This window comes from Trachurus japonicus, chromosome 17 (genome assembly GCF_045865225.1).
Source record: "Trachurus japonicus isolate A0001 chromosome 17, Traja_1.0".
NCBI classification, from domain to species: domain Eukaryota; kingdom Metazoa; phylum Chordata; class Actinopteri; order Carangiformes; family Carangidae; genus Trachurus; species Trachurus japonicus.
Window position 1 is genome coordinate 29,245,819 of NC_140923.1, and position 26,494 is coordinate 29,272,312.

Sequence of the window (26,494 nt, forward strand, 5' to 3'; positions counted from 1 at the left end):
AACAATGTCTGGCTCTAAAAGTAACGTTAGAACAGGAAAACACTAACGTCGACCGTGATACGACGACGTCGACATTGTTGCTTTTAATAGTAATTTCTGTCTTTAATAAATATCCGCCTAGCTAGCAAGTTGACTCAACGTTACAACACAACAATATTTTAATGAGTGTGTTTTCTTTTTGCGCTGTCATTGCCTCCGGTCCGCGGAGCCAACGGCTGTCGTTTCTGTTATCTTTTTTTTTTTTTTTTTAATGATACATACTTAATACCGACCAAGCTAACGTGAGATAATTGACAGAATACAATGATATTAGCGATATATTTACCTTTCGTGGGGAAAGACAACTTGAAGTCCCGTCCACTTGACGTCGTCCAAATAACTCGAGCCGGTAATTTTTGAATGACAGTAAAAAACGTTCTGCGCCTGCGCGCGCCGGCCGGCTGAATTTTGGAGAAGCGGCATCGTGATTGGCTGTCAGAAAGATGGAGATGGTGGACCGCGATTGGTCGGTCCCAGCAATTTTGGAGAATAGCCGCTGTGATTGGCTGAGAGCAAAGATGGAGAAAGATGGAGATGGAGCGACGTGATTGGAGGAGATTATACAGACTCTCCCCCCCCAGCTACCGCTATTTCGGCATGAAATGTGCCAATATGGGGGCCCTGAAATGGCACACTTGTAAACATTCAGTTTGAAAAGTCCACATCACAAAAATTGGAAAGTGAGCAAAGCACCTGACTCCACCTGAGATTTGTGGGTGGTATTTGCCAAATCCTGCTTCCCCTGTCTTTGTTGTATCCACAGAACAAATGAGCTATTTCGGCATGAAACCTGCTGATATGGAGGCTCTGGAGTGGCACACTTGGAAACATTTGTGTAAAACAGGTAACACATTACAAAAACTGGAAAGTGAGCAGAGCACCTGACTCCACCTGAGAATTGTGGGTGGCATTTGCCAATTCAACCTTCCCCCTCTCGAGTCTTTGTTGTATCCACAGAACAAATGGGCTATTTTGGCATGAAACCTGCTGATATGGGGGCTCTGGAGTGGCACATTTGTAGACATTCAACGCTCTAAATGCTACTCTCTGCCGAAACCCGGGATCGAACCAGGGACCTTTAGATCTTCAGTCTAACGCTCTCCCAACTGAGCTATTTCGGCACGGAACCTGCTGATATGGAGGCTCTGGAGTGGCACACTTGGAAACATTTGTGTAAAACAAGTAACACATTACAAAAACTGGAAAGTGAGCAAAGCACCTGACTCCACCTGAGATTTGTGGGTGGTATTTGCCAAATCCTGCTTCCCCTGTCTTTGTTGTATCCACAGAACAAATGGGCTATTTTGGCATGAAACCTGCTAATATGGGGGCTCTGGAGTGGCACATTTGTAGACATTCATTCAGGTAAAGATTTCACAGCCTCATGAACGCCACTCTCTGCCAAAACCCGGGAGCGAACCAGGGACCTTTAGATCTTCAGTCTAACGCTCTCCCAACTGAGCTATTTCGGCATGAAATGTGCCAATATGCGGGCCCTGAAGTGGCACACTTGTAAACATTCAGTTTGAAAAGTCCACATCACAAAAATTGGAAAGTGAGCAAAGCACCTGACTCCACCTGAGATTTGTGGTTGGTATTTGCCAAATCCTGCTTCCCCTGTCTTTGTTGTATCCACAGAACAAATGGGCTATTTTGGCATGAAACCTGCTGATATGGGGGCTCTGGAGTGGCACATTTGGAGACATTCATTCAGGTAAAGATTTCACAGCCTCATGAACACCACTGTCTGCCGAAACCCGGGATTGAACCAGGGACCTTTAGATCTTCAGTCTAACGCTCTCCCAACTGAGCTATTTCGGCATGAAACCTGCTGATATGGAGGCTCTGGAGTGGCACACTTGGAAACATTTGTGTAAAACAAGTAACACATTACAAAAACTGGAAAGTGAGCAGAGCACCTGACTCCACCTGAGAATTGTGGGTGGCATTTGCCAATTCAACCTTCCCCCTCTCGAGTCTTTGTTGTATCCACAGAACAAATGGGCTATTTTGGCATGAAACCTGCTGATATGGGGGCTCTGGAGTGGCACATTTGTAGACATTCAACGCTCTAAATGCTACTCTATGCCGAAACCCGGGATCGAACCAGGGACCTTTAGATCTTCAGTCTAACGCTCTCCCAACTGAGCTATTTCGGCATGAAATGTGCCAATATGGGGGCCCTGAAATGGCACACTTGTAAACATTCAGTTTGAAAAGTCCACATCACAAAAATTGGAAAGTGAGCAAAGCACCTGACTCCACCTGAGATTTGTGGGTGGTATTTGCCAAATCCTGCTTCCCCTGTCTTTGTTGTATCCACAGAACAAATGAGCTATTTCGGCATGAAACCTGCTGATATGGAGGCTCTGGAGTGGCACACTTGGAAACATTTGTGTAAAACAAGTAACACATTACAAAAACTGGAAAGTGAGCAGAGCACCTGACTCCACCTGAGAATTGTGGGTGGCATTTGCCAATTCAACCTTCCCCCTCTCGAGTCTTTGTTGTATCCACAGAACAAATGGGCTATTTTGGCATGAAACCTGCTGATATGGGGGCTCTGGAGTGGCACATTTGGAGACATTCAATGCTCTAAATGCTACTCTCTGCCGAAACCCGGGATCGAACCAGGGACCTTTAGATCTTCAGTCAAACGCTCTCCCAACTGAGCTATTTCGGCATGGAACCTGCTGATATGGAGGCTCTGGAGTGGCACACTTGGAAACATTTGTGTAAAACAAGTAACACATTACAAAAACTGGAAAGTGAGCAAAGCACCTGACTGCACCTGAGATTTGTGGGTGGCATTTGCCAGTTCCTGCTTCTCTCAGTCTTTGCTGTATCCACAGAACAAGTGGGCTATTTTGGCATGAAACCTGCTGATATGGAGTCTCTGGAGTGGCACACTTGGAAACATTTGTGTAAAACAAGTAACACATTACAAAAACTGGAAAGTGAGCAAAGCACCTGACTCCACCTGAGATTTGTGGGTGGCATTTGCCAATTCAACCTACCCCCTCTCGAGTCTTGTATCCACAGAACAAGTGGGGTATTTTGGCATGAAACTTGCTGATATGGGGGCTCTGGGGTGGCACACTTGGAGACATTTACTCAGGTAAAGATTTCACAGCCTCATGAACGCCACTCTCTGCCGAAACCCGGGATCGAACCAGGGACCTTTAGATCTTCAGTCTAACGCTCTCCCAACTGAGCTATTTCGGCATGAAATGTGCCAATATGGGGGCCCTGAAATGGCACACTTGTAAACATTCAGTTTGAAAAGTCCACATCACAAAAATTGGAAAGTGAGCAAAGCACCTGACTCCACCTGAGATTTGTGGGTGGTATTTGCCAAATCCTGCTTCCCCTGTCTTTGTTGTATCCACAGAACAAATGGGCTATTTTGGCATGAAACCTGCTGATATGGGGGCTCTGGAGTGGCACATTTGGAGACATTCATTCAGGTAAAGATTTCACAGCCCCATGAACACCACTGTCTGCCGAAACCCGGGATTGAACCAGGGACCTTTAGATCTTCAGTCTAACGCTCTCCCAACTGAGCTATTTCGGCATGAAACCTGCTGATATGGAGGCTCTGGAGTGGCACACTTGGAAACATTTGTGTAAAACAAGTAACACATTACAAAAACTGGAAAGTGAGCAGAGCACCTGACTCCACCTGAGAATTGTGGGTGGCATTTGCCAATTCAACCTTCCCCTCTCGAGTCTTTGTTGTATCCACAGAACAAATGGGCTATTTTGGCATGAAACCTGCTGATATGGGGGCTCTGGAGTGGCACATTTGTAGACATTCAACGCTCTAAATGCTACTCTATGCCGAAACCCGGGATCGAACCAGGGACCTTTAGATCTTCAGTCTAACCCTCTCCCAACTGAGCTATTTCGGCACGGAACCTGCTGATATGGAGTCTCTGGAGTGGCACACTTGGAAACATTTGTGTAAAACAAGTAACACATTACAAAAACTGGAAAGTGAGCAGAGCACCTGACTCCACCTGAGAATTGTGGGTGGCATTTGCCAATTCAACATTCCCCCTCTTGAGTCTTTGTTGTATCCACAGAACAAATGGGCTATTTTGGCATGAAACCTGCTGACATGGGGGCTCTGGAGTGGCACATTTGTAGACATTCAATGCTCTAAATGCTACTCTCTGCCGAAACCCGGGATCGAACCAGGGACCTTTAGATCTTCAGTCTAACGCTCTCCCAACTGAGCTATTTCGGCACGGAACCTGCTGATATGGAGGCTCTGGAGTGGCACACTTGGAAACATTTGTGTAAAACAAGTAACACATTACAAAAACTGGAAAGTGAGCAAAGCACCTGACTGCACCTGAGATTTGTGGGTGGCATTTGCCAGTTCCTGCTTCTCTCAGTCTTTGCTGTATCCACAGAACAAGTGGGCTATTTTGGCATGAAACCTGCTGATATGGAGTCTCTGGAGTGGCACACTTGGAAACATTTGTGTAAAACAAGTAACACATTACAAAAACTGGAAAGTGAGCAAAGCACCTGACTCCACCTGAGATTTGTGGGTGGCATTTGCCAATTCAACCTACCCCCTCTCGAGTCTTGTATCCACAGAAGAAGTGGGGTATTTTGGCATGAAACTTGCTGATATGGGGGCTCTGGGGTGGCACACTTGGAGACATTTACTCAGGTAAAGATTTCACAGCCTCATGAACGCCACTCTCTGCCGAAACCCGGGATCGAACCAGGGACCTTTAGATCTTCAGTCTAACGCTCTCCCAACTGAGCTATTTCGGCATGAAATGTGCCAATATGGGGGCCCTGAAATGGCACACTTGTAAACATTCAGTTTGAAAAGTCCACATCACAAAAATTGGAAAGTGAGCAAAGCACCTGACTCCACCTGAGATTTGTGGGTGGTATTTGCCAAATCCTGCTTCCCCTGTCTTTGTTGTATCCACAGAACAAATGAGCTATTTCGGCATGAAACCTGCTGATATGGAGGCTCTGGAGTGGCACACTTGGAAACATTTGTGTAAAACAAGTAACACATTACAAAAACTGGAAAGTGAGCAGAGCACCTGACTCCACCTGAGAATTGTGGGTGGCATTTGCCAATTCAACCTTCCCCCTCTCGAGTCTTTGTTGTATCCACAGAACAAATGGGCTATTTTGGCATGAAACCTGCTGATATGGGGGCTCTGGAGTGGCACATTTGGAGACATTCAATGCTCTAAATGCTACTCTCTGCCGAAACCCGGGATCGAACCAGGGACCTTTAGATCTTCAGTCTAACGCTCTCCCAACTGAGCTATTTCGGCATGAAATGTGCCAATATGGGGGCCCTGAAATGGCACACTTGTAAACATTCAGTTTGAAAAGTCCACATCACAAAAATTGGAAAGTGAGCAAAGCACCTGACTCCACCTGAGATTTGTGGGTGGTATTTGCCAAATCCTGCTTCCCCTGTCTTTGTTGTATCCACAGAACAAATGAGCTATTTCGGCATGAAACCTGCTGATATGGAGGCTCTGGAGTGGCACACTTGGAAACATTTGTGTAAAACAAGTAACACATTACAAAAACTGGAAAGTGAGCAGAGCACCTGACTCCACCTGAGAATTGTGGGTGGCATTTGCCAATTCAACCTTCCCCCTCTCGAGTCTTTGTTGTATCCACAGAACAAATGGGCTATTTTGGCATGAAACCTGCTGATATGGGGGCTCTGGAGTGGCACATTTGTAGACATTCAATGCTCTAAATGCTACTCTCTGCCGAAACCCGGGATCGAACCAGGGACCTTTAGATCTTCAGTCTAACGCTCTCCCAACTGAGCTATTTCGGCACGGAACCTGCTGATATGGAGGCTCTGGAGTGGCACACTTGGAAACATTTGTGTAAAACAAGTAACACATTACAAAAACTGGAAAGTGAGCAAAGCACCTGACTCCACCTGAGATTTGTGGGTGGCATTTGCCAATTCAACCTACCCCCTCTCGAGTCTTGTATCCACAGAACAAGTGGGGTATTTTGGCATGAAACTTGCTGATATGGGGGCTCTGGGGTGGCACACTTGGAGACATTTACTCAGGTAAAGATTTCACAGCCTCATGAACGCCACTCTCTGCCGAAACCCGGGATCGAACCAGGGACCTTTAGATCTTCAGTCTAACGCTCTCCCAACTGAGCTATTTCGGCATGAAATGTGCCAATATGGGGGCCCTGAAATGGCACACTTGTAAACATTCAGTTTGAAAAGTCCACATCACAAAAATTGGAAAGTGAGCAAAGCACCTGACTCCACCTGAGATTTGTGGGTGGTATTTGCCAAATCCTGCTTCCCCTGTCTTTGTTGTATCCACAGAACAAATGGGCTATTTTGGCATGAAACCTGCTGATATGGGGGCTCTGGAGTGGCACATTTGGAGACATTCATTCAGGTAAAGATTTCACAGCCCCATGAACACCACTGTCTGCCGAAACCCGGGATTGAACCAGGGACCTTTAGATCTTCAGTCTAACGCTCTCCCAACTGAGCTATTTCGGCATGAAACCTGCTGATATGGAGGCTCTGGAGTGGCACACTTGGAAACATTTGTGTAAAACAAGTAACACATTACAAAAACTGGAAAGTGAGCAGAGCACCTGACTCCACCTGAGAATTGTGGGTGGCATTTGCCAATTCAACCTTCCCCCTCTCGAGTCTTTGTTGTATCCACAGAACAAATGGGCTATTTTGGCATGAAACCTGCTGATATGGGGGCTCTGGAGTGGCACATTTGTAGACATTCAACGCTCTAAATGCTACTCTATGCCGAAACCCGGGATCGAACCAGGGACCTTTAGATCTTCAGTCTAACGCTCTCCCAACTGAGCTATTTCGGCATGAAATGTGCCAATATGGGGGCCCTGAAATGGCACACTTGTAAACATTCAGTTTGAAAAGTCCACATCACAAAAATTGGAAAGTGAGCAAAGCACCTGACTCCACCTGAGATTTGTGGGTGGTATTTGCCAAATCCTGCTTCCCCTGTCTTTGTTGTATCCACAGAACAAATGAGCTATTTCGGCATGAAACCTGCTGATATGGAGGCTCTGGAGTGGCACACTTGGAAACATTTGTGTAAAACAAGTAACACATTACAAAAACTGGAAAGTGAGCAGAGCACCTGACTCCACCTGAGAATTGTGGGTGGCATTTGCCAATTCAACCTTCCCCCTCTCGAGTCTTTGTTGTATCCACAGAACAAATGGGCTATTTTGGCATGAAACCTGCTGATATGGGGGCTCTGGAGTGGCACATTTGGAGACATTCAATGCTCTAAATGCTACTCTCTGCCGAAACCCGGGATCGAACCAGGGACCTTTAGATCTTCAGTCTAACGCTCTCCCAACTGAGCTATTTCGGCACGGAACCTGCTGATATGGAGGCTCTGGAGTGGCACACTTGGAAACATTTGTGTAAAACAAGTAACACATTACAAAAACTGGAAAGTGAGCAAAGCACCTGACTGCACCTGAGATTTGTGGGTGGCATTTGCCAGTTCCTGCTTCTCTCAGTCTTTGCTGTATCCACAGAACAAGTGGGCTATTTTGGCATGAAACCTGCTGATATGGAGTCTCTGGAGTGGCACACTTGGAAACATTTGTGTAAAACAAGTAACACATTACAAAAACTGGAAAGTGAGCAAAGCACCTGACTCCACCTGAGATTTGTGGGTGGCATTTGCCAATTCAACCTACCCCCTCTCGAGTCTTGTATCCACAGAACAAGTGGGGTATTTTGGCATGAAACTTGCTGATATGGGGGCTCTGGGGTGGCACACTTGGAGACATTTACTCAGGTAAAGATTTCACAGCCTCATGAACGCCACTCTCTGCCGAAACCCGGGATCGAACCAGGGACCTTTAGATCTTCAGTCTAACGCTCTCCCAACTGAGCTATTTCGGCATGAAATGTGCCAATATGGGGGCCCTGAAATGGCACACTTGTAAACATTCAGTTTGAAAAGTCCACATCACAAAAATTGGAAAGTGAGCAAAGCACCTGACTCCACCTGAGATTTGTGGGTGGTATTTGCCAAATCCTGCTTCCCCTGTCTTTGTTGTATCCACAGAACAAATGGGCTATTTTGGCATGAAACCTGCTGATATGGGGGCTCTGGAGTGGCACATTTGGAGACATTCATTCAGGTAAAGATTTCACAGCCCCATGAACACCACTGTCTGCCGAAACCCGGGATTGAACCAGGGACCTTTAGATCTTCAGTCTAACGCTCTCCCAACTGAGCTATTTCGGCATGAAACCTGCTGATATGGAGGCTCTGGAGTGGCACACTTGGAAACATTTGTGTAAAACAAGTAACACATTACAAAAACTAGAAAGTGAGCAGAGCACCTGACTCCACCTGAGAATTGTGGGTGGCATTTGCCAATTCAACCTTCCCCCTCTCGAGTCTTTGTTGTATCCACAGAACAAATGGGCTATTTTGGCATGAAACCTGCTGATATGGGGGCTCTGGAGTGGCACATTTGTAGACATTCAACGCTCTAAATGCTACTCTATGCCGAAACCCGGGATCGAACCAGGGACCTTTAGATCTTCAGTCTAACGCTCTCCCAACTGAACTATTTCGGCACGGAACCTGCTGATATGGAGTCTCTGGAGTGGCACACTTGGAAACATTTGTGTAAAACAAGTAACACATTACAAAAACTGGAAAGTGAGCAGAGCACCTGACTCCACCTGAGAATTGTGGGTGGCATTTGCCAATTCAACATTCCCCCTCTTGAGTCTTTGTTGTATCCACAGAACAAATGGGCTATTTTGGCATGAAACCTGCTGATATGGGGGCTCTGGAGTGGCACATTTGTAGACATTCAATGCTCTAAATGCTACTCTCTGCCGAAACCCGGGATCGAACCAGGGACCTTTAGATCTTCAGTCTAACGCTCTCCCAAATGAGCTATTTCGGCATGAAACCTGCTGATATGGAGGCTCTGGAGTGGCACACTTGGAAACATTTGTGTAAAACAAGTAACACATTACAAAAACTGGAAAGTGAGCAGAGCACCTGACTCCACCTGAGAATTGTGGGTGGCATTTGCCAATTCAACCTTCCCCCTCTCGAGTCTTTGTTGTATCCACAGAACAAATGGGCTATTTTGGCATGAAACCTGCTGATATGGGGGCTCTGGAGTGGCACATTTGTAGACATTCAACGCTCTAAATGCTACTCTCTGCCGAAACCCGGGATCGAACCAGGGACCTTTAGATCTTCAGTCTAACGCTCTCCCAACTGAGCTATTTCGGCATGAAATGTGCCAATATGGGGGCCCTGAAATGGCACACTTGTAAACATTCAGTTTGAAAAGTCCACATCACAAAAATTGGAAAGTGAGCAAAGCACCTGACTCCACCTGAGATTTGTGGGTGGTATTTGCCAAATCCTGCTTCCCCTGTCTTTGTTGTATCCACAGAACAAATGAGCTATTTCGGCATGAAACCTGCTGATATGGAGGCTCTGGAGTGGCACACTTGGAAACATTTGTGTAAAACAAGTAACACATTACAAAAACTGGAAAGTGAGCAAAGCACCTGACTCCACCTGAGATTTGTGGGTGGCATTTGCCAATTCAACCTACCCCCTCTCGAGTCTTGTATCCACAGAAGAAGTGGGGTATTTTGGCATGAAACTTGCTGATATGGGGGCTCTGGGGTGGCACACTTGGAGACATTTACTCAGGTAAAGATTTCACAGCCTCATGAACGCCACTCTCTGCCGAAACCCGGGATCGAACCAGGGACCTTTAGATCTTCAGTCTAACGCTCTCCCAACTGAGCTATTTCGGCATGAAATGTGCCAATATGGGGGCCCTGAAATGGCACACTTGTAAACATTCAGTTTGAAAAGTCCACATCACAAAAATTGGAAAGTGAGCAAAGCACCTGACTCCACCTGAGATTTGTGGGTGGTATTTGCCAAATCCTGCTTCCCCTGTCTTTGTTGTATCCACAGAACAAATGAGCTATTTCGGCATGAAACCTGCTGATATGGAGGCTCTGGAGTGGCACACTTGGAAACATTTGTGTAAAACAAGTAACACATTACAAAAACTGGAAAGTGAGCAGAGCACCTGACTCCACCTGAGAATTGTGGGTGGCATTTGCCAATTCAACCTTCCCCCTCTCGAGTCTTTGTTGTATCCACAGAACAAATGGGCTATTTTGGCATGAAACCTGCTGATATGGGGGCTCTGGAGTGGCACATTTGGAGACATTCAATGCTCTAAATGCTACTCTCTGCCGAAACCCGGGATCGAACCAGGGACCTTTAGATCTTCAGTCTAACGCTCTCCCAACTGAGCTATTTCGGCATGAAATGTGCCAATATGGGGGCCCTGAAATGGCACACTTGTAAACATTCAGTTTGAAAAGTCCACATCACAAAAACTGGAAAGTGAGCAAAGCACCTGACTGCACCTGAGATTTGTGGGTGGCATTTGCCAGTTCCTGCTTCTCTCAGTCTTTGCTGTATCCACAGAACAAGTGGGCTATTTTGGCATGAAACCTGCTGATATGGAGTCTCTGGAGTGGCACACTTGGAAACATTTGTGTAAAACAAGTAACACATTACAAAAACTGGAAAGTGAGCAAAGCACCTGACTCCACCTGAGATTTGTGGGTGGCATTTGCCAATTCAACCTACCCCCTCTCGAGTCTTGTATCCACAGAACAAGTGGGGTATTTTGGCATGAAACTTGCTGATATGGGGGCTCTGGGGTGGCACACTTGGAGACATTTACTCAGGTAAAGATTTCACAGCCTCATGAACGCCACTCTCTGCCGAAACCCGGGATCGAACCAGGGACCTTTAGATCTTCAGTCTAACGCTCTCCCAACTGAGCTATTTCGGCATGAAATGTGCCAATATGGGGGCCCTGAAATGGCACACTTGTAAACATTCAGTTTGAAAAGTCCACATCACAAAAATTGGAAAGTGAGCAAAGCACCTGACTCCACCTGAGATTTGTGGGTGGTATTTGCCAAATCCTGCTTCCCCTGTCTTTGTTGTATCCACAGAACAAATGGGCTATTTTGGCATGAAACCTGCTGATATGGGGGCTCTGGAGTGGCACATTTGGAGACATTCATTCAGGTAAAGATTTCACAGCCCCATGAACACCACTGTCTGCCGAAACCCGGGATTGAACCAGGGACCTTTAGATCTTCAGTCTAACGCTCTCCCAACTGAGCTATTTCGGCATGAAACCTGCTGATATGGAGGCTCTGGAGTGGCACACTTGGAAACATTTGTGTAAAACAAGTAACACATTACAAAAACTAGAAAGTGAGCAGAGCACCTGACTCCACCTGAGAATTGTGGGTGGCATTTGCCAATTCAACCTTCCCCCTCTCGAGTCTTTGTTGTATCCACAGAACAAATGGGCTATTTTGGCATGAAACCTGCTGATATGGGGGCTCTGGAGTGGCACATTTGTAGACATTCAACGCTCTAAATGCTACTCTATGCCGAAACCCGGGATCGAACCAGGGACCTTTAGATCTTCAGTCTAACGCTCTCCCAACTGAGCTATTTCGGCACGGAACCTGCTGATATGGAGTCTCTGGAGTGGCACACTTGGAAACATTTGTGTAAAACAAGTAACACATTACAAAAACTGGAAAGTGAGCAGAGCACCTGACTCCACCTGAGAATTGTGGGTGGCATTTGCCAATTCAACATTCCCCCTCTTGAGTCTTTGTTGTATCCACAGAACAAATGGGCTATTTTGGCATGAAACCTGCTGATATGGGGGCTCTGGAGTGGCACATTTGTAGACATTCAATGCTCTAAATGCTACTCTCTGCCGAAACCCGGGATCGAACCAGGGACCTTTAGATCTTCAGTCTAACGCTCTCCCAACTGAGCTATTTCGGCACGGAACCTGCTGATATGGAGGCTCTGGAGTGGCACACTTGGAAACATTTGTGTAAAACAAGTAACACATTACAAAAACTGGAAAGTGAGCAAAGCACCTGACTGCACCTGAGATTTGTGGGTGGCATTTGCCAGTTCCTGCTTCTCTCAGTCTTTGCTGTATCCACAGAACAAGTGGGCTATTTTGGCATGAAACCTGCTGATATGGAGTCTCTGGAGTGGCACACTTGGAAACATTTGTGTAAAACAAGTAACACATTACAAAAACTGGAAAGTGAGCAAAGCACCTGACTCCACCTGAGATTTGTGGGTGGCATTTGCCAATTCAACCTACCCCCTCTCGAGTCTTGTATCCACAGAACAAGTGGGGTATTTTGGCATGAAACTTGCTGATATGGGGGCTCTGGGGTGGCACACTTGGAGACATTTACTCAGGTAAAGATTTCACAGCCTCATGAACGCCACTCTCTGCCGAAACCCGGGATCGAACCAGGGACCTTTAGATCTTCAGTCTAACGCTCTCCCAACTGAGCTATTTCGGCATGAAATGTGCCAATATGGGGGCCCTGAAATGGCACACTTGTAAACATTCAGTTTGAAAAGTCCACATCACAAAAATTGGAAAGTGAGCAAAGCACCTGACTCCACCTGAGATTTGTGGGTGGTATTTGCCAAATCCTGCTTCCCCTGTCTTTGTTGTATCCACAGAACAAATGAGCTATTTCGGCATGAAACCTGCTGATATGGAGGCTCTGGAGTGGCACACTTGGAAACATTTGTGTAAAACAAGTAACACATTACAAAAACTGGAAAGTGAGCAGAGCACCTGACTCCACCTGAGAATTGTGGGTGGCATTTGCCAATTCAACCTTCCCCCTCTCGAGTCTTTGTTGTATCCACAGAACAAATGGGCTATTTTGGCATGAAACCTGCTGATATGGGGGCTCTGGAGTGGCACATTTGTAGACATTCAACGCTCTAAATGCTACTCTCTGCCGAAACCCGGGATCGAACCAGGGACCTTTAGATCTTCAGTCTAACGCTCTCCCAACTGAGCTATTTCGGCATGAAATGTGCCAATATGGGGGCCCTGAAATGGCACACTTGTAAACATTCAGTTTGAAAAGTCCACATCACAAAAATTGGAAAGTGAGCAAAGCACCTGACTCCACCTGAGATTTGTGGGTGGTATTTGCCAAATCCTGCTTCCCCTGTCTTTGTTGTATCCACAGAACAAATGAGCTATTTCGGCATGAAACCTGCTGATATGGAGGCTCTGGAGTGGCACACTTGGAAACATTTGTGTAAAACAAGTAACACATTACAAAAACTGGAAAGTGAGCAGAGCACCTGACTCCACCTGAGAATTGTGGGTGGCATTTGCCAATTCAACATTCCCCCTCTTGAGTCTTTGTTGTATCCACAGAACAAATGGGCTATTTTGGCATGAAACCTGCTGATATGGGGGCTCTGGAGTGGCACATTTGTAGACATTCAATGCTCTAAATGCTACTCTCTGCCGAAACCCGGGATCGAACCAGGGACCTTTAGATCTTCAGTCTAACGCTCTCCCAACTGAGCTATTTCGGCACGGAACCTGCTGATATGGAGGCTCTGGAGTGGCACACTTGGAAACATTTGTGTAAAACAAGTAACACATTACAAAAACTGGAAAGTGAGCAAAGCACCTGACTGCACCTGAGATTTGTGGGTGGCATTTGCCAATTCAACCTACCCCCTCTCGAGTCTTGTATCCACAGAACAAGTGGGGTATTTTGGCATGAAACTTGCTGATATGGGGGCTCTGGGGTGGCACACTTGGAGACATTTACTCAGGTAAAGATTTCACAGCCTCATGAACGCCACTCTCTGCCGAAACCCGGGATCGAACCAGGGACCTTTAGATCTTCAGTCTAACGCTCTCCCAACTGAGCTATTTCGGCATGAAATGTGCCAATATGGGGGCCCTGAAATGGCACACTTGTAAACATTCAGTTTGAAAAGTCCACATCACAAAAATTGGAAAGTGAGCAAAGCACCTGACTCCACCTGAGATTTGTGGGTGGTATTTGCCAAATCCTGCTTCCCCTGTCTTTGTTGTATCCACAGAACAAATGGGCTATTTTGGCATGAAACCTGCTGATATGGGGGCTCTGGAGTGGCACATTTGGAGACATTCATTCAGGTAAAGATTTCACAGCCTCATGAACGCCACTCTCTGCCGAAACCCGGGATCGAACCAGGGACCTTTAGATCTTCAGTCTAACGCTCTCCCAACTGAGCTATTTCGGCATGAAATGTGCCAATATGGGGGCCCTGAAATGGCACACTTGTAAACATTCAGTTTGAAAAGTCCACATCACAAAAATTGGAAAGTGAGCAAAGCACCTGACTCCACCTGAGATTTGTGGGTGGTATTTGCCAAATCCTGCTTCCCCTGTCTTTGTTGTATCCACAGAACAAATGGGCTATTTTGGCATGAAACCTGCTGATATGGGGGCTCTGGAGTGGCACATTTGGAGACATTCATTCAGGTAAAGATTTCACAGCCCCATGAACACCACTGTCTGCCGAAACCCGGGATTGAACCAGGGACCTTTAGATCTTCAGTCTAACGCTCTCCCAACTGAGCTATTTCGGCATGAAACCTGCTGATATGGAGGCTCTGGAGTGGCACACTTGGAAACATTTGTGTAAAACAAGTAACACATTACAAAAACTAGAAAGTGAGCAGAGCACCTGACTCCACCTGAGAATTGTGGGTGGCATTTGCCAATTCAACCTTCCCCCTCTCGAGTCTTTGTTGTATCCACAGAACAAATGGGCTATTTTGGCATGAAACCTGCTGATATGGGGGCTCTGGAGTGGCACATTTGTAGACATTCAACGCTCTAAATGCTACTCTATGCCGAAACCCGGGATCGAACCAGGGACCTTTAGATCTTCAGTCTAACGCTCTCCCAACTGAGCTATTTCGGCACGGAACCTGCTGATATGGAGTCTCTGGAGTGGCACACTTGGAAACATTTGTGTAAAACAAGTAACACATTACAAAAACTGGAAAGTGAGCAGAGCACCTGACTCCACCTGAGAATTGTGGGTGGCATTTGCCAATTCAACATTCCCCCTCTTGAGTCTTTGTTGTATCCACAGAACAAATGGGCTATTTTGGCATGAAACCTGCTGATATGGGGGCTCTGGAGTGGCACATTTGTAGACATTCAACGCTCTAAATGCTACTCTCTGCCGAAACCCGGGATCGAACCAGGGACCTTTAGATCTTCAGTCTAACGCTCTCCCAACTGAGCTATTTCGGCACGGAACCTGCTGATATGGAGGCTCTGGAGTGGCACACTTGGAAACATTTGTGTAAAACAAGTAACACATTACAAAAACTGGAAAGTGAGCAAAGCACCTGACTGCACCTGAGATTTGTGGGTGGCATTTGCCAGTTCCTGCTTCTCTCAGTCTTTGCTGTATCCACAGAACAAGTGGGCTATTTTGGCATGAAACCTGCTGATATGGAGTCTCTGGAGTGGCACACTTGGAAACATTTGTGTAAAACAAGTAACACATTACAAAAACTGGAAAGTGAGCAAAGCACCTGACTCCACCTGAGATTTGTGGGTGGCATTTGCCAATTCAACCTACCCCCTCTCGAGTCTTGTATCCACAGAACAAGTGGGGTATTTTGGCATGAAACTTGCTGATATGGGGGCTCTGGGGTGGCACACTTGGAGACATTTACTCAGGTAAAGATTTCACAGCCTCATGAACGCCACTCTCTGCCGAAACCCGGGATCGAACCAGGGACCTTTAGATCTTCAGTCTAACGCTCTCCCAACTGAGCTATTTCGGCATGAAATGTGCCAATATGGGGGCCCTGAAATGGCACACTTGTAAACATTCAGTTTGAAAAGTCCACATCACAAAAATTGGAAAGTGAGCAAAGCACCTGACTCCACCTGAGATTTGTGGGTGGTATTTGCCAAATCCTGCTTCCCCTGTCTTTGTTGTATCCACAGAACAAATGAGCTATTTCGGCATGAAACCTGCTGATATGGAGGCTCTGGAGTGGCACACTTGGAAACATTTGTGTAAAACAAGTAACACATTACAAAAACTGGAAAGTGAGCAGAGCACCTGACTCCACCTGAGAATTGTGGGTGGCATTTGCCAATTCAACCTTCCCCCTCTCGAGTCTTTGTTGTATCCACAGAACAAATGGGCTATTTTGGCATGAAACCTGCTGATATGGGGGCTCTGGAGTGGCACATTTGTAGACATTCAACGCTCTAAATGCTACTCTCTGCCGAAACCCGGGATCGAACCAGGGACCTTTAGATCTTCAGTCTAACGCTCTCCCAACTGAGCTATTTCGGCATGAAATGTGCCAATATGGGGGCCCTGAAATGGCACACTTGTAAACATTCAGTTTGAAAAGTCCACATCACAAAAATTGGAAAGTGAGCAAAGCACCTGACTCCACCTGAGATTTGTGGGTGGTATTTGCCAAATCCTGCTTCCCCTGTCTTTGTTGTATCCACAGAACAAATGAGCTATTTCGGCATGAAACCTGCTGATATGGAGGCTCTGGAGTGGCACACTTGGAAACATTTGTGTAAAACAAGTAACACATTACAAAAACTGGAAAGTGAGCAGAGCACCTGACTCCACCTGAGAATTGTGGGTGGCATTTGCCAATTCAACCTTCCCCCTCTCGAGTCTTTGTTGTATCCACAGAACAAATGGGCTATTTTGGCATGAAACCTGCTGATATGGGGGCTCTGGAGTGGCACATTTGTAGACATTCAATGCTCTAAATGCTACTCTCTGCCGAAACCCGGGATCGAACCAGGGACCTTTAGATCTTCAGTCTAACGCTCTCCCAACTGAGCTATTTCGGCACGGAACCTGCTGATATGGAGGCTCTGGAGTGGCACACTTGGAAACATTTGTGTAAAACAAGTAACACATTACAAAAACTGGAAAGTGAGCAAAGCACCTGACTCCACCTGAGATTTGTGGGTGGCATTTGCCAATTCAACCTACCCCCTCTCGAGTCTTGTATCCACAGAACAAGTGGGGTATTTTGGCATGAAACTTGCTGATATGGGGGCTCTGGGGTGGCACACTTGGAGACATTTACTCAGGTAAAGATTTCACAGCCTCATGAACGCCACTCTCTGCCGAAACCCGGGATCGAACCAGGGACCTTTAGATCTTCAGTCTAACGCTCTCCCAACTGAGCTATTTCGGCATGAAATGTGCCAATATGGGGGCCCTGAAATGGCACACTTGTAAACATTCAGTTTGAAAAGTCCACATCACAAAAATTGGAAAGTGAGCAAAGCACCTGACTCCACCTGAGATTTGTGGGTGGTATTTGCCAAATCCTGCTTCCCCTGTCTTTGTTGTATCCACAGAACAAATGGGCTATTTTGGCATGAAACCTGCTGATATGGGGGCTCTGGAGTGGCACATTTGGAGACATTCATTCAGGTAAAGATTTCACAGCCCCATGAACACCACTGTCTGCCGAAACCCGGGATTGAACCAGGGACCTTTAGATCTTCAGTCTAACGCTCTCCCAACTGAGCTATTTCGGCATGAAACCTGCTGATATGGAGGCTCTGGAGTGGCACACTTGGAAACATTTGTGTAAAACAAGTAACACATTACAAAAACTGGAAAGTGAGCAGAGCACCTGACTCCACCTGAGAATTGTGGGTGGCATTTGCCAATTCAACCTTCCCCCTCTCGAGTCTTTGTTGTATCCACAGAACAAATGGGCTATTTTGGCATGAAACCTGCTGATATGGGGGCTCTGGAGTGGCACATTTGTAGACATTCAACGCTCTAAATGCTACTCTATGCCGAAACCCGGGATCGAACCAGGGACCTTTAGATCTTCAGTCTAACGCTCTCCCAACTGAGCTATTTCGGCACGGAACCTGCTGATATGGAGTCTCTGGAGTGGCACACTTGGAAACATTTGTGTAAAACAAGTAACACATTACAAAAACTGGAAAGTGAGCAGAGCACCTGACTCCACCTGAGAATTGTGGGTGGCATTTGCCAATTCAACATTCCCCCTCTTGAGTCTTTGTTGTATCCACAGAACAAATGGGCTATTTTGGCATGAAACCTGCTGATATGGGGGCTCTGGAGTGGCACATTTGTAGACATTCAATGCTCTAAATGCTACTCTCTGCCGAAACCCGGGATCGAACCAGGGACCTTTAGATCTTCAGTCTAACGCTCTCCCAACTGAGCTATTTCGGCACGGAACCTGCTGATATGGAGGCTCTGGAGTGGCACACTTGGAAACATTTGTGTAAAACAAGTAACACATTACAAAAACTGGAAAGTGAGCAAAGCACCTGACTGCACCTGAGATTTGTGGGTGGCATTTGCCAGTTCCTGCTTCTCTCAGTCTTTGCTGTATCCACAGAACAAGTGGGCTATTTTGGCATGAAACCTGCTGATATGGAGTCTCTGGAGTGGCACACTTGGAAACATTTGTGTAAAACAAGTAACACATTACAAAAACTGGAAAGTGAGCAAAGCACCTGACTCCACCTGAGATTTGTGGGTGGCATTTGCCAATTCAACCTACCCCCTCTCGAGTCTTGTATCCACAGAACAAGTGGGGTATTTTGGCATGAAACTTGCTGATATGGGGGCTCTGGGGTGGCACACTTGGAGACATTTACTCAGGTAAAGATTTCACAGCCTCATGAACGCCACTCTCTGCCGAAACCCGGGATCGAACCAGGGACCTTTAGATCTTCAGTCTAACGCTCTCCCAACTGAGCTATTTCGGCATGAAATGTGCCAATATGGGGGCCCTGAAATGGCACACTTGTAAACATTCAGTTTGAAAAGTCCACATCACAAAAATTGGAAAGTGAGCAAAGCACCTGACTCCACCTGAGATTTGTGGGTGGTATTTGCCAAATCCTGCTTCCCCTGTCTTTGTTGTATCCACAGAACAAATGAGCTATTTCGGCATGAAACCTGCTGATATGGAGGCTCTGGAGTGGCACACTTGGAAACATTTGTGTAAAACAAGTAACACATTACAAAAACTGGAAAGTGAGCAGAGCACCTGACTCCACCTGAGAATTGTGGGTGGCATTTGCCAATTCAACCTTCCCCCTCTCGAGTCTTTGTTGTATCCACAGAACAAATGGGCTATTTTGGCATGAAACCTGCTGATATGGGGGCTCTGGAGTGGCACATTTGTAGACATTCAACGCTCTAAATGCTACTCTCTGCCGAAACCCGGGATCGAACCAGGGACCTTTAGATCTTCAGTCTAACGCTCTCCCAACTGAGCTATTTCGGCATGAAATGTGCCAATATGGGGGCCCTGAAATGGCACACTTGTAAACATTCAGTTTGAAAAGTCCACATCACAAAAATTGGAAAGTGAGCAAAGCACCTGACTCCACCTGAGATTTGTGGGTGGTATTTGCCAAATCCTGCTTCCCCTGTCTTTGTTGTATCCACAGAACAAATGAGCTATTTCGGCATGAAACCTGCTGATATGGAGGCTCTGGAGTGGCACACTTGGAAACATTTGTGTAAAACAAGTAACACATTACAAAAACTGGAAAGTGAGCAGAGCACCTGACTCCACCTGAGAATTGTGGGTGGCATTTGCCAATTCAACCTTCCCCCTCTCGAGTCTTTGTTGTATCCACAGAACAAATGGGCTATTTTGGCATGAAACCTGCTGATATGGGGGCTCTGGAGTGGCACATTTGTAGACATTCAATGCTCTAAATGCTACTCTCTGCCGAAACCCGGGATCGAACCAGGGACCTTTAGATCTTCAGTCTAACGCTCTCCCAACTGAGCTATTTCGGCACGGAACCTGCTGATATGGAGGCTCTGGAGTGGCACACTTGGAAACATTTGTGTAAAACAAGTAACACATTACAAAAACTGGAAAGTGAGCAAAGCACCTGACTCCACCTGAGATTTGTGGGTGGCATTTGCCAATTCAACCTACCCCCTCTCGAGTCTTGTATCCACAGAACAAGTGGGGTATTTTGGCATGAAACTTGCTGATATGGGGGCTCTGGGGTGGCACACTTGGAGACATTTACTCAGGTAAAGATTTCACAGCCTCATGAACGCCACTCTCTGCCGAAACCCGGGATCGAACCAGGGACCTTTAGATCTTCAGTCTAACGCTCTCCCAACTGAGCTATTTCGGCATGAAATGTGCCAATATGGGGGCCCTGAAATGGCACACTTGTAAACATTCAGTTTGAAAAGTCCACATCACAAAAATTGGAAAGTGAGCAAAGCACCTGACTCCACCTGAGATTTGTGGGTGGTATTTGCCAAATCCTGCTTCCCCTGTCTTTGTTGTATCCACAGAACAAATGGGCTATTTTGGCATGAAACCTGCTGATATGGGGGCTCTGGAGTGGCACATTTGGAGACATTCATTCAGGTAAAGATTTCACAGCCCCATGAACACCACTGTCTGCCGAAACCCGGGATTGAACCAGGGACCTTTAGATCTTCAGTCTAACGCTCTCCCAACTGAGCTATTTCGGCATGAAACCTGCTGATATGGAGGCTCTGGAGTGGCACACTTGGAAACATTTGTGTAAAACAAGTAACACATTACAAAAACTAGAAAGTGAGCAGAGCACCTGACTCCACCTGAGAATTGTGGGTGGCATTTGCCAATTCAACCTTCCCCCTCTCGAGTCTTTGTTGTATCCACAGAACAAATGGGCTATTTTGGCATGAAACCTGCTGATATGGGGGCTCTGGAGTGGCACATTTGTAGACATTCAACGCTCTAAATGCTACTCTATGCCGAAACCCGGGATCGAACCAGGGACCTTTAGATCTTCAGTCTAACGCTCTCCCAACTGAGCTATTTCGGCACGGAACCTGCTGATATGGAGTCTCTGGAGTGGCACACTTGGAAACATTTGTGTAAAACAAGTAACACATTACAAAAACTGGAAAGTGAGCAGAGCACCTGACTCCACCTGAGAATTGTGGGTGGCATTTGCCAATTCAACATTCCCCCTCTTGAGTCTTTGTTGTATCCACAGAACAAATGGGCTATTTTGGCATGAAACCTGCTGATATGGGGGCTCTGGAGTGGCACATTTGTAGACATTCAATGCTCTAAATGCTACTCTCTGCCGAAACCCGGGATCGAACCAGGGACCTTTAGATCTTCAGTCTAACGCTCTCCCAACTGAGCTATTTCGGCACGGAACCTGCTGATATGGAGGCTCTGGAGTGGCACACTTGGAAACATTTGTGTAAAACAAGTAACACATTACAAAAACTGGAAAGTGAGCAAAGCACCTGACTGCACCTGAGATTTGTGGGTGGCATTTGCCAGTTCCTGCTTCTCTCAGTCTTTGCTGTATCCACAGAACAAGTGGGCTATTTTGGCATGAAACCTGCTGATATGGAGTCTCTGGAGTGGCACACTTGGAAACATTTGTGTAAAACAAGTAACACATTACAAAAACTGGAAAGTGAGCAAAGCACCTGACTCCACCTGAGATTTGTGGGTGGCATTTGCCAATTCAACCTACCCCCTCTCGAGTCTTGTATCCACAGAACAAGTGGGGTATTTTGGCATGAAACTTGCTGATATGGGGGCTCTGGGGTGGCACACTTGGAGACATTTACTCAGGTAAAGATTTCACAGCCTCATGAACGCCACTCTCTGCCGAAACCCGGGATCGAACCAGGGACCTTTAGATCTTCAGTCTAACGCTCTCCCAACTGAGCTATTTCGGCATGAAATGTGCCAATATGGGGGCCCTGAAATGGCACACTTGTAAACATTCAGTTTGAAAAGTCCACATCACAAAAATTGGAAAGTGAGCAAAGCACCTGACTCCACCTGAGATTTGTGGGTGGTATTTGCCAAATCCTGCTTCCCCTGTCTTTGTTGTATCCACAGAACAAATGAGCTATTTCGGCATGAAACCTGCTGATATGGAGGCTCTGGAGTGGCACACTTGGAAACATTTGTGTAAAACAAGTAACACATTACAAAAACTGGAAAGTGAGCAGAGCACCTGACTCCACCTGAGAATTGTGGGTGGCATTTGCCAATTCAACCTTCCCCCTCTCGAGTCTTTGTTGTATCCACAGAACAAATGGGCTATTTTGGCATGAAACCTGCTGATATGGGGGCTCTGGAGTGGCATATTTGTAGACATTCAACGCTCTAAATGCTACTCTCTGCCGAAACCCGGGATCGAACCAGGGACCTTTAGATCTTCAGTCTAACGCTCTCCCAACTGAGCTATTTCGGCATGAAATGTGCCAATATGGGGGCCCTGAAATGGCACACTTGTAAACATTCAGTTTGAAAAGTCCACATCACAAAAATTGGAAAGTGAGCAAAGCACCTGACTCCACCTGAGATTTGTGGGTGGTATTTGCCAAATCCTGCTTCCCCTGTCTTTGTTGTATCCACAGAACAAATGAGCTATTTCGGCATGAAACCTGCTGATATGGAGGCTCTGGAGTGGCACACTTGGAAACATTTGTGTAAAACAAGTAACACATTACAAAAACTGGAAAGTGAGCAGAGCACCTGACTCCACCTGAGAATTGTGGGTGGCATTTGCCAATTCAACATTCCCCCTCTTGAGTCTTTGTTGTATCCACAGAACAAATGGGCTATTTTGGCATGAAACCTGCTGATATGGGGGCTCTGGAGTGGCACATTTGTAGACATTCAATGCTCTAAATGCTACTCTCTGCCGAAACCCGGGATCGAACCAGGGACCTTTAGATCTTCAGTCTAACGCTCTCCCAACTGAGCTATTTCGGCACGGAACCTGCTGATATGGAGGCTCTGGAGTGGCACACTTGGAAACATTTGTGTAAAACAAGTAACACATTACAAAAACTGGAAAGTGAGCAAAGCACCTGACTGCACCTGAGATTTGTGGGTGGCATTTGCCAATTCAACCTACCCCCTCTCGAGTCTTGTATCCACAGAACAAGTGGGGTATTTTGGCATGAAACTTGCTGATATGGGGGCTCTGGGGTGGCACACTTGGAGACATTTACTCAGGTAAAGATTTCACAGCCTCATGAACGCCACTCTCTGCCGAAACCCGGGATCGAACCAGGGACCTTTAGATCTTCAGTCTAACGCTCTCCCAACTGAGCTATTTCGGCATGAAATGTGCCAATATGGGGGCCCTGAAATGGCACACTTGTAAACATTCAGTTTGAAAAGTCCACATCACAAAAATTGGAAAGTGAGCAAAGCACCTGACTCCACCTGAGATTTGTGGGTGGTATTTGCCAAATCCTGCTTCCCCTGTCTTTGTTGTATCCACAGAACAAATGGGCTATTTTGGCATGAAACCTGCTGATATGGGGGCTCTGGAGTGGCACATTTGGAGACATTCATTCAGGTAAAGATTTCACAGCCTCATGAACGCCACTCTCTGCCGAAACCCGGGATCGAACCAGGGACCTTTAGATCTTCAGTCTAACGCTCTCCCAACTGAGCTATTTCGGCATGAAATGTGCCAATATGGGGGCCCTGAAATGGCACACTTGTAAACATTCAGTTTGAAAAGTCCACATCACAAAAATTGGAAAGTGAGCAAAGCACCTGACTCCACCTGAGATTTGTGGGTGGTATTTGCCAAATCCTGCTTCCCCTGTCTTTGTTGTATCCACAGAACAAATGGGCTATTTTGGCATGAAACCTGCTGATATGGGGGCTCTGGAGTGGCACATTTGGAGACATTCATTCAGGTAAAGATTTCACAGCCCCATGAACACCACTGTCTGCCGAAACCCGGGATTGAACCAGGGACCTTTAGATCTTCAGTCTAACGCTCTCCCAACTGAGCTATTTCGGCATGAAACCTGCTGATATGGAGGCTCTGGAGTGGCACACTTGGAAACATTTGTGTAAAACAAGTAACACATTACAAAAACTAGAAAGTGAGCAGAGCACCTGACTCCACCTGAGAATTGTGGGTGGCATTTGCCAATTCAACCTTCCCCCTCTCGAGTCTTTGTTGTATCCACAGAACAAATGGGCTATTTTGGCATGAAACCTGCTGATATGGGGGCTCTGGAGTGGCACATTTGTAGACATTCAACGCTCTAAATGCTACTCTATGCCGAAACCGGGGATCGAACCAGGGACCTTTAGATCTTCAGTCTAACGCTCTCCCAACTGAGCTATTTCGGCACGGAACCTGCTGATATGGGGTCTCTGGAGTGGCACACTTGGAAACATTTGTGTAAAACAAGTAACACATTACAAAAACTGGAAAGTGAGCAGAGCACCTGACTCCACCTGAGAATTGTGGGTGGCATTTGCCAATTCAACATTCCCCCTCTTGAGTCTTTGTTGTATCCACAGAACAAATGGGCTATTTTGGCATGAAACCTGCTGATATGGGGGCTCTGGAGTGGCACATTTGTAGACATTCAATGCTCTAAATGCTACTCTCTGCCGAAACCCGGGATCGAACCAGGGACCTTTAGATCTTCAGTCTAACGCTCTCCCAACTGAGCTATTTCGGCACGGAACCTGCTGATATGGAGGCTCTGGAGTGGCACACTTGGAAACATTTGTGTAAAACAAGTAACACATTACAAAAACTGGAAAGTGAGCAAAGCACCTGACTGCACCTGAGATTTGTGGGTGGCATTTGCCAGTTCCTGCTTCTCTCAGTCTTTGCTGTATCCACAGAACAAGTGGGCTATTTTGGCATGAAACCTGCTGATATGGAGTCTCTGGAGTGGCACACTTGGAAACATTTGTGTAAAACAAGTAACACATTACAAAAACTGGAAAGTGAGCAAAGCACCTGACTCCACCTGAGATTTGTGGGTGGCATTTGCCAATTCAACCTACCCCCTCTCGAGTCTTGTATCCACAGAACAAGTGGGGTATTTTGGCATGAAACTTGCTGATATGGGGGCTCTGGGGTGGCACACTTGGAGACATTTACTCAGGTAAAGATTTCACAGCCTCATGAACGCCACTCTCTGCCGAAACCCGGGATCGAACCAGGGACCTTTAGATCTTCAGTCTAACGCTCTCCCAACTGAGCTATTTCGGCATGAAATGTGCCAATATGGGGGCCCTGAAATGGCACACTTGTAAACATTCAGTTTGAAAAGTCCACATCACAAAAATTGGAAAGTGAGCAAAGCACCTGACTCCACCTGAGATTTGTGGGTGGTATTTGCCAAATCCTGCTTCCCCTGTCTTTGTTGTATCCACAGAACAAATGAGCTATTTCGGCATGAAACCTGCTGATATGGAGGCTCTGGAGTGGCACACTTGGAAACATTTGTGTAAAACAAGTAACACATTACAAAAACTGGAAAGTGAGCAGAGCACCTGACTCCACCTGAGAATTGTGGGTGGCATTTGCCAATTCAACCTTCCCCCTCTCGAGTCTTTGTTGTATCCACAGAACAAATGGGCTATTTTGGCATGAAACCTGCTGATATGGGGGCTCTGGAGTGGCACATTTGTAGACATTCAACGCTCTAAATGCTACTCTCTGCCGAAACCCGGGATCGAACCAGGGACCTTTAGATCTTCAGTCTAACGCTCTCCCAACTGAGCTATTTCGGCATGAAATGTGCCAATATGGGGGCCCTGAAATGGCACACTTGTAAACATTCAGTTTGAAAAGTCCACATCACAAAAATTGGAAAGTGAGCAAAGCACCTGACTCCACCTGAGATTTGTGGGTGGTATTTGCCAAATCCTGCTTCCCCTGTCTTTGTTGTATCCACAGAACAAATGAGCTATTTCGGCATGAAACCTGCTGATATGGAGGCTCTGGAGTGGCACACTTGGAAACATTTGTGTAAAACAAGTAACACATTACAAAAACTGGAAAGTGAGCAGAGCACCTGACTCCACCTGAGAATTGTGGGTGGCATTTGCCAATTCAACCTTCCCCCTCTCGAGTCTTTGTTGTATCCACAGAACAAATGGGCTATTTTGGCATGAAAACTGCTGATATGGGGGCTCTGGAGTGGCACATTTGTAGACATTCAATGCTCTAAATGCTACTCTCTGCCGAAACCCGGGATCGAACCAGGGACCTTTAGATCTTCAGTCTAACGCTCTCCCAACTGAGCTATTTCGGCACGGAACCTGCTGATATGGAGGCTCTGGAGTGGCACACTTGGAAACATTTGTGTAAAACAAGTAACACATTACAAAAACTGGAAAGTGAGCAAAGCACCTGACTCCACCTGAGATTTGTGGGTGGCATTTGCCAATTCAACCTACCCCCTCTCGAGTCTTGTATCCACAGAACAAGTGGGGTATTTTGGCATGAAACTTGCTGATATGGGGGCTCTGGGGTGGCACACTTGGAGACATTTACTCAGGTAAAGATTTCACAGCCTCATGAACGCCACTCTCTGCCGAAACCCGGGATCGAACCAGGGACCTTTAGATCTTCAGTCTAACGCTCTCCCAACTGAGCTATTTCGGCATGAAA

The 26,494-nt window shown here is 46.4% G+C and overlaps 1 protein-coding gene and 57 non-coding genes across 58 annotated transcripts in view; 1 reads left to right on the top strand and 57 right to left on the bottom strand.

The window, feature by feature from the left end:
- Window positions 1-26,494, top strand: part of LOC146970890 (peptidase inhibitor 15-A-like) — a 194,555-nt gene that overhangs the window by 28,473 nt on the left and 139,588 nt on the right. The window lies entirely within an intron of this gene.
- On the bottom strand, window positions 1,088-1,160 carry trnaf-gaa (transfer RNA phenylalanine (anticodon GAA)). The gene has a single exon. It is a non-coding gene; the product is annotated as a tRNA-Phe (tRNA).
- Window positions 1,788-1,860, bottom strand: trnaf-gaa (transfer RNA phenylalanine (anticodon GAA)). The gene has a single exon. It is a non-coding gene; the product is annotated as a tRNA-Phe (tRNA).
- On the bottom strand, window positions 2,126-2,198 carry trnaf-gaa (transfer RNA phenylalanine (anticodon GAA)). Its single transcript has one exon. It is a non-coding gene; the product is annotated as a tRNA-Phe (tRNA).
- On the bottom strand, window positions 2,650-2,722 carry trnaf-gaa (transfer RNA phenylalanine (anticodon GAA)). The gene has a single exon. It is a non-coding gene; the product is annotated as a tRNA-Phe (tRNA).
- Window positions 3,192-3,264, bottom strand: trnaf-gaa (transfer RNA phenylalanine (anticodon GAA)). The gene has a single exon. It is a non-coding gene; the product is annotated as a tRNA-Phe (tRNA).
- Window positions 3,541-3,613, bottom strand: trnaf-gaa (transfer RNA phenylalanine (anticodon GAA)). The gene has a single exon. It is a non-coding gene; the product is annotated as a tRNA-Phe (tRNA).
- trnaf-gaa (transfer RNA phenylalanine (anticodon GAA)) lies at window positions 4,216-4,288 on the bottom strand. The gene has a single exon. It is a non-coding gene; the product is annotated as a tRNA-Phe (tRNA).
- trnaf-gaa (transfer RNA phenylalanine (anticodon GAA)) lies at window positions 4,758-4,830 on the bottom strand. Its single transcript has one exon. It is a non-coding gene; the product is annotated as a tRNA-Phe (tRNA).
- Window positions 5,282-5,354, bottom strand: trnaf-gaa (transfer RNA phenylalanine (anticodon GAA)). The gene has a single exon. It is a non-coding gene; the product is annotated as a tRNA-Phe (tRNA).
- Window positions 5,806-5,878, bottom strand: trnaf-gaa (transfer RNA phenylalanine (anticodon GAA)). The gene has a single exon. It is a non-coding gene; the product is annotated as a tRNA-Phe (tRNA).
- Window positions 6,159-6,231, bottom strand: trnaf-gaa (transfer RNA phenylalanine (anticodon GAA)). The gene has a single exon. It is a non-coding gene; the product is annotated as a tRNA-Phe (tRNA).
- Window positions 6,508-6,580, bottom strand: trnaf-gaa (transfer RNA phenylalanine (anticodon GAA)). Its single transcript has one exon. It is a non-coding gene; the product is annotated as a tRNA-Phe (tRNA).
- On the bottom strand, window positions 6,846-6,918 carry trnaf-gaa (transfer RNA phenylalanine (anticodon GAA)). Its single transcript has one exon. It is a non-coding gene; the product is annotated as a tRNA-Phe (tRNA).
- Window positions 7,370-7,442, bottom strand: trnaf-gaa (transfer RNA phenylalanine (anticodon GAA)). The gene has a single exon. It is a non-coding gene; the product is annotated as a tRNA-Phe (tRNA).
- Window positions 7,912-7,984, bottom strand: trnaf-gaa (transfer RNA phenylalanine (anticodon GAA)). The gene has a single exon. It is a non-coding gene; the product is annotated as a tRNA-Phe (tRNA).
- trnaf-gaa (transfer RNA phenylalanine (anticodon GAA)) lies at window positions 8,261-8,333 on the bottom strand. The gene has a single exon. It is a non-coding gene; the product is annotated as a tRNA-Phe (tRNA).
- On the bottom strand, window positions 8,599-8,671 carry trnaf-gaa (transfer RNA phenylalanine (anticodon GAA)). Its single transcript has one exon. It is a non-coding gene; the product is annotated as a tRNA-Phe (tRNA).
- On the bottom strand, window positions 9,275-9,347 carry trnaf-gaa (transfer RNA phenylalanine (anticodon GAA)). Its single transcript has one exon. It is a non-coding gene; the product is annotated as a tRNA-Phe (tRNA).
- trnaf-gaa (transfer RNA phenylalanine (anticodon GAA)) lies at window positions 9,814-9,886 on the bottom strand. The gene has a single exon. It is a non-coding gene; the product is annotated as a tRNA-Phe (tRNA).
- trnaf-gaa (transfer RNA phenylalanine (anticodon GAA)) lies at window positions 10,338-10,410 on the bottom strand. The gene has a single exon. It is a non-coding gene; the product is annotated as a tRNA-Phe (tRNA).
- Window positions 10,878-10,950, bottom strand: trnaf-gaa (transfer RNA phenylalanine (anticodon GAA)). The gene has a single exon. It is a non-coding gene; the product is annotated as a tRNA-Phe (tRNA).
- Window positions 11,227-11,299, bottom strand: trnaf-gaa (transfer RNA phenylalanine (anticodon GAA)). The gene has a single exon. It is a non-coding gene; the product is annotated as a tRNA-Phe (tRNA).
- Window positions 11,565-11,637, bottom strand: trnaf-gaa (transfer RNA phenylalanine (anticodon GAA)). The gene has a single exon. It is a non-coding gene; the product is annotated as a tRNA-Phe (tRNA).
- trnaf-gaa (transfer RNA phenylalanine (anticodon GAA)) lies at window positions 11,903-11,975 on the bottom strand. Its single transcript has one exon. It is a non-coding gene; the product is annotated as a tRNA-Phe (tRNA).
- trnaf-gaa (transfer RNA phenylalanine (anticodon GAA)) lies at window positions 12,445-12,517 on the bottom strand. Its single transcript has one exon. It is a non-coding gene; the product is annotated as a tRNA-Phe (tRNA).
- On the bottom strand, window positions 12,969-13,041 carry trnaf-gaa (transfer RNA phenylalanine (anticodon GAA)). The gene has a single exon. It is a non-coding gene; the product is annotated as a tRNA-Phe (tRNA).
- On the bottom strand, window positions 13,493-13,565 carry trnaf-gaa (transfer RNA phenylalanine (anticodon GAA)). The gene has a single exon. It is a non-coding gene; the product is annotated as a tRNA-Phe (tRNA).
- On the bottom strand, window positions 13,846-13,918 carry trnaf-gaa (transfer RNA phenylalanine (anticodon GAA)). The gene has a single exon. It is a non-coding gene; the product is annotated as a tRNA-Phe (tRNA).
- On the bottom strand, window positions 14,195-14,267 carry trnaf-gaa (transfer RNA phenylalanine (anticodon GAA)). The gene has a single exon. It is a non-coding gene; the product is annotated as a tRNA-Phe (tRNA).
- On the bottom strand, window positions 14,544-14,616 carry trnaf-gaa (transfer RNA phenylalanine (anticodon GAA)). The gene has a single exon. It is a non-coding gene; the product is annotated as a tRNA-Phe (tRNA).
- Window positions 14,882-14,954, bottom strand: trnaf-gaa (transfer RNA phenylalanine (anticodon GAA)). The gene has a single exon. It is a non-coding gene; the product is annotated as a tRNA-Phe (tRNA).
- trnaf-gaa (transfer RNA phenylalanine (anticodon GAA)) lies at window positions 15,220-15,292 on the bottom strand. The gene has a single exon. It is a non-coding gene; the product is annotated as a tRNA-Phe (tRNA).
- Window positions 15,762-15,834, bottom strand: trnaf-gaa (transfer RNA phenylalanine (anticodon GAA)). Its single transcript has one exon. It is a non-coding gene; the product is annotated as a tRNA-Phe (tRNA).
- trnaf-gaa (transfer RNA phenylalanine (anticodon GAA)) lies at window positions 16,286-16,358 on the bottom strand. The gene has a single exon. It is a non-coding gene; the product is annotated as a tRNA-Phe (tRNA).
- trnaf-gaa (transfer RNA phenylalanine (anticodon GAA)) lies at window positions 16,810-16,882 on the bottom strand. The gene has a single exon. It is a non-coding gene; the product is annotated as a tRNA-Phe (tRNA).
- trnaf-gaa (transfer RNA phenylalanine (anticodon GAA)) lies at window positions 17,163-17,235 on the bottom strand. The gene has a single exon. It is a non-coding gene; the product is annotated as a tRNA-Phe (tRNA).
- On the bottom strand, window positions 17,512-17,584 carry trnaf-gaa (transfer RNA phenylalanine (anticodon GAA)). Its single transcript has one exon. It is a non-coding gene; the product is annotated as a tRNA-Phe (tRNA).
- On the bottom strand, window positions 17,850-17,922 carry trnaf-gaa (transfer RNA phenylalanine (anticodon GAA)). The gene has a single exon. It is a non-coding gene; the product is annotated as a tRNA-Phe (tRNA).
- Window positions 18,188-18,260, bottom strand: trnaf-gaa (transfer RNA phenylalanine (anticodon GAA)). Its single transcript has one exon. It is a non-coding gene; the product is annotated as a tRNA-Phe (tRNA).
- Window positions 18,730-18,802, bottom strand: trnaf-gaa (transfer RNA phenylalanine (anticodon GAA)). Its single transcript has one exon. It is a non-coding gene; the product is annotated as a tRNA-Phe (tRNA).
- On the bottom strand, window positions 19,254-19,326 carry trnaf-gaa (transfer RNA phenylalanine (anticodon GAA)). The gene has a single exon. It is a non-coding gene; the product is annotated as a tRNA-Phe (tRNA).
- trnaf-gaa (transfer RNA phenylalanine (anticodon GAA)) lies at window positions 19,778-19,850 on the bottom strand. The gene has a single exon. It is a non-coding gene; the product is annotated as a tRNA-Phe (tRNA).
- trnaf-gaa (transfer RNA phenylalanine (anticodon GAA)) lies at window positions 20,131-20,203 on the bottom strand. Its single transcript has one exon. It is a non-coding gene; the product is annotated as a tRNA-Phe (tRNA).
- Window positions 20,480-20,552, bottom strand: trnaf-gaa (transfer RNA phenylalanine (anticodon GAA)). Its single transcript has one exon. It is a non-coding gene; the product is annotated as a tRNA-Phe (tRNA).
- Window positions 20,818-20,890, bottom strand: trnaf-gaa (transfer RNA phenylalanine (anticodon GAA)). Its single transcript has one exon. It is a non-coding gene; the product is annotated as a tRNA-Phe (tRNA).
- Window positions 21,156-21,228, bottom strand: trnaf-gaa (transfer RNA phenylalanine (anticodon GAA)). The gene has a single exon. It is a non-coding gene; the product is annotated as a tRNA-Phe (tRNA).
- Window positions 21,698-21,770, bottom strand: trnaf-gaa (transfer RNA phenylalanine (anticodon GAA)). The gene has a single exon. It is a non-coding gene; the product is annotated as a tRNA-Phe (tRNA).
- On the bottom strand, window positions 22,222-22,294 carry trnaf-gaa (transfer RNA phenylalanine (anticodon GAA)). The gene has a single exon. It is a non-coding gene; the product is annotated as a tRNA-Phe (tRNA).
- On the bottom strand, window positions 22,746-22,818 carry trnaf-gaa (transfer RNA phenylalanine (anticodon GAA)). The gene has a single exon. It is a non-coding gene; the product is annotated as a tRNA-Phe (tRNA).
- trnaf-gaa (transfer RNA phenylalanine (anticodon GAA)) lies at window positions 23,099-23,171 on the bottom strand. Its single transcript has one exon. It is a non-coding gene; the product is annotated as a tRNA-Phe (tRNA).
- trnaf-gaa (transfer RNA phenylalanine (anticodon GAA)) lies at window positions 23,448-23,520 on the bottom strand. Its single transcript has one exon. It is a non-coding gene; the product is annotated as a tRNA-Phe (tRNA).
- On the bottom strand, window positions 23,797-23,869 carry trnaf-gaa (transfer RNA phenylalanine (anticodon GAA)). Its single transcript has one exon. It is a non-coding gene; the product is annotated as a tRNA-Phe (tRNA).
- On the bottom strand, window positions 24,473-24,545 carry trnaf-gaa (transfer RNA phenylalanine (anticodon GAA)). Its single transcript has one exon. It is a non-coding gene; the product is annotated as a tRNA-Phe (tRNA).
- Window positions 25,015-25,087, bottom strand: trnaf-gaa (transfer RNA phenylalanine (anticodon GAA)). Its single transcript has one exon. It is a non-coding gene; the product is annotated as a tRNA-Phe (tRNA).
- trnaf-gaa (transfer RNA phenylalanine (anticodon GAA)) lies at window positions 25,539-25,611 on the bottom strand. Its single transcript has one exon. It is a non-coding gene; the product is annotated as a tRNA-Phe (tRNA).
- On the bottom strand, window positions 26,063-26,135 carry trnaf-gaa (transfer RNA phenylalanine (anticodon GAA)). The gene has a single exon. It is a non-coding gene; the product is annotated as a tRNA-Phe (tRNA).
- Window positions 26,416-26,488, bottom strand: trnaf-gaa (transfer RNA phenylalanine (anticodon GAA)). Its single transcript has one exon. It is a non-coding gene; the product is annotated as a tRNA-Phe (tRNA).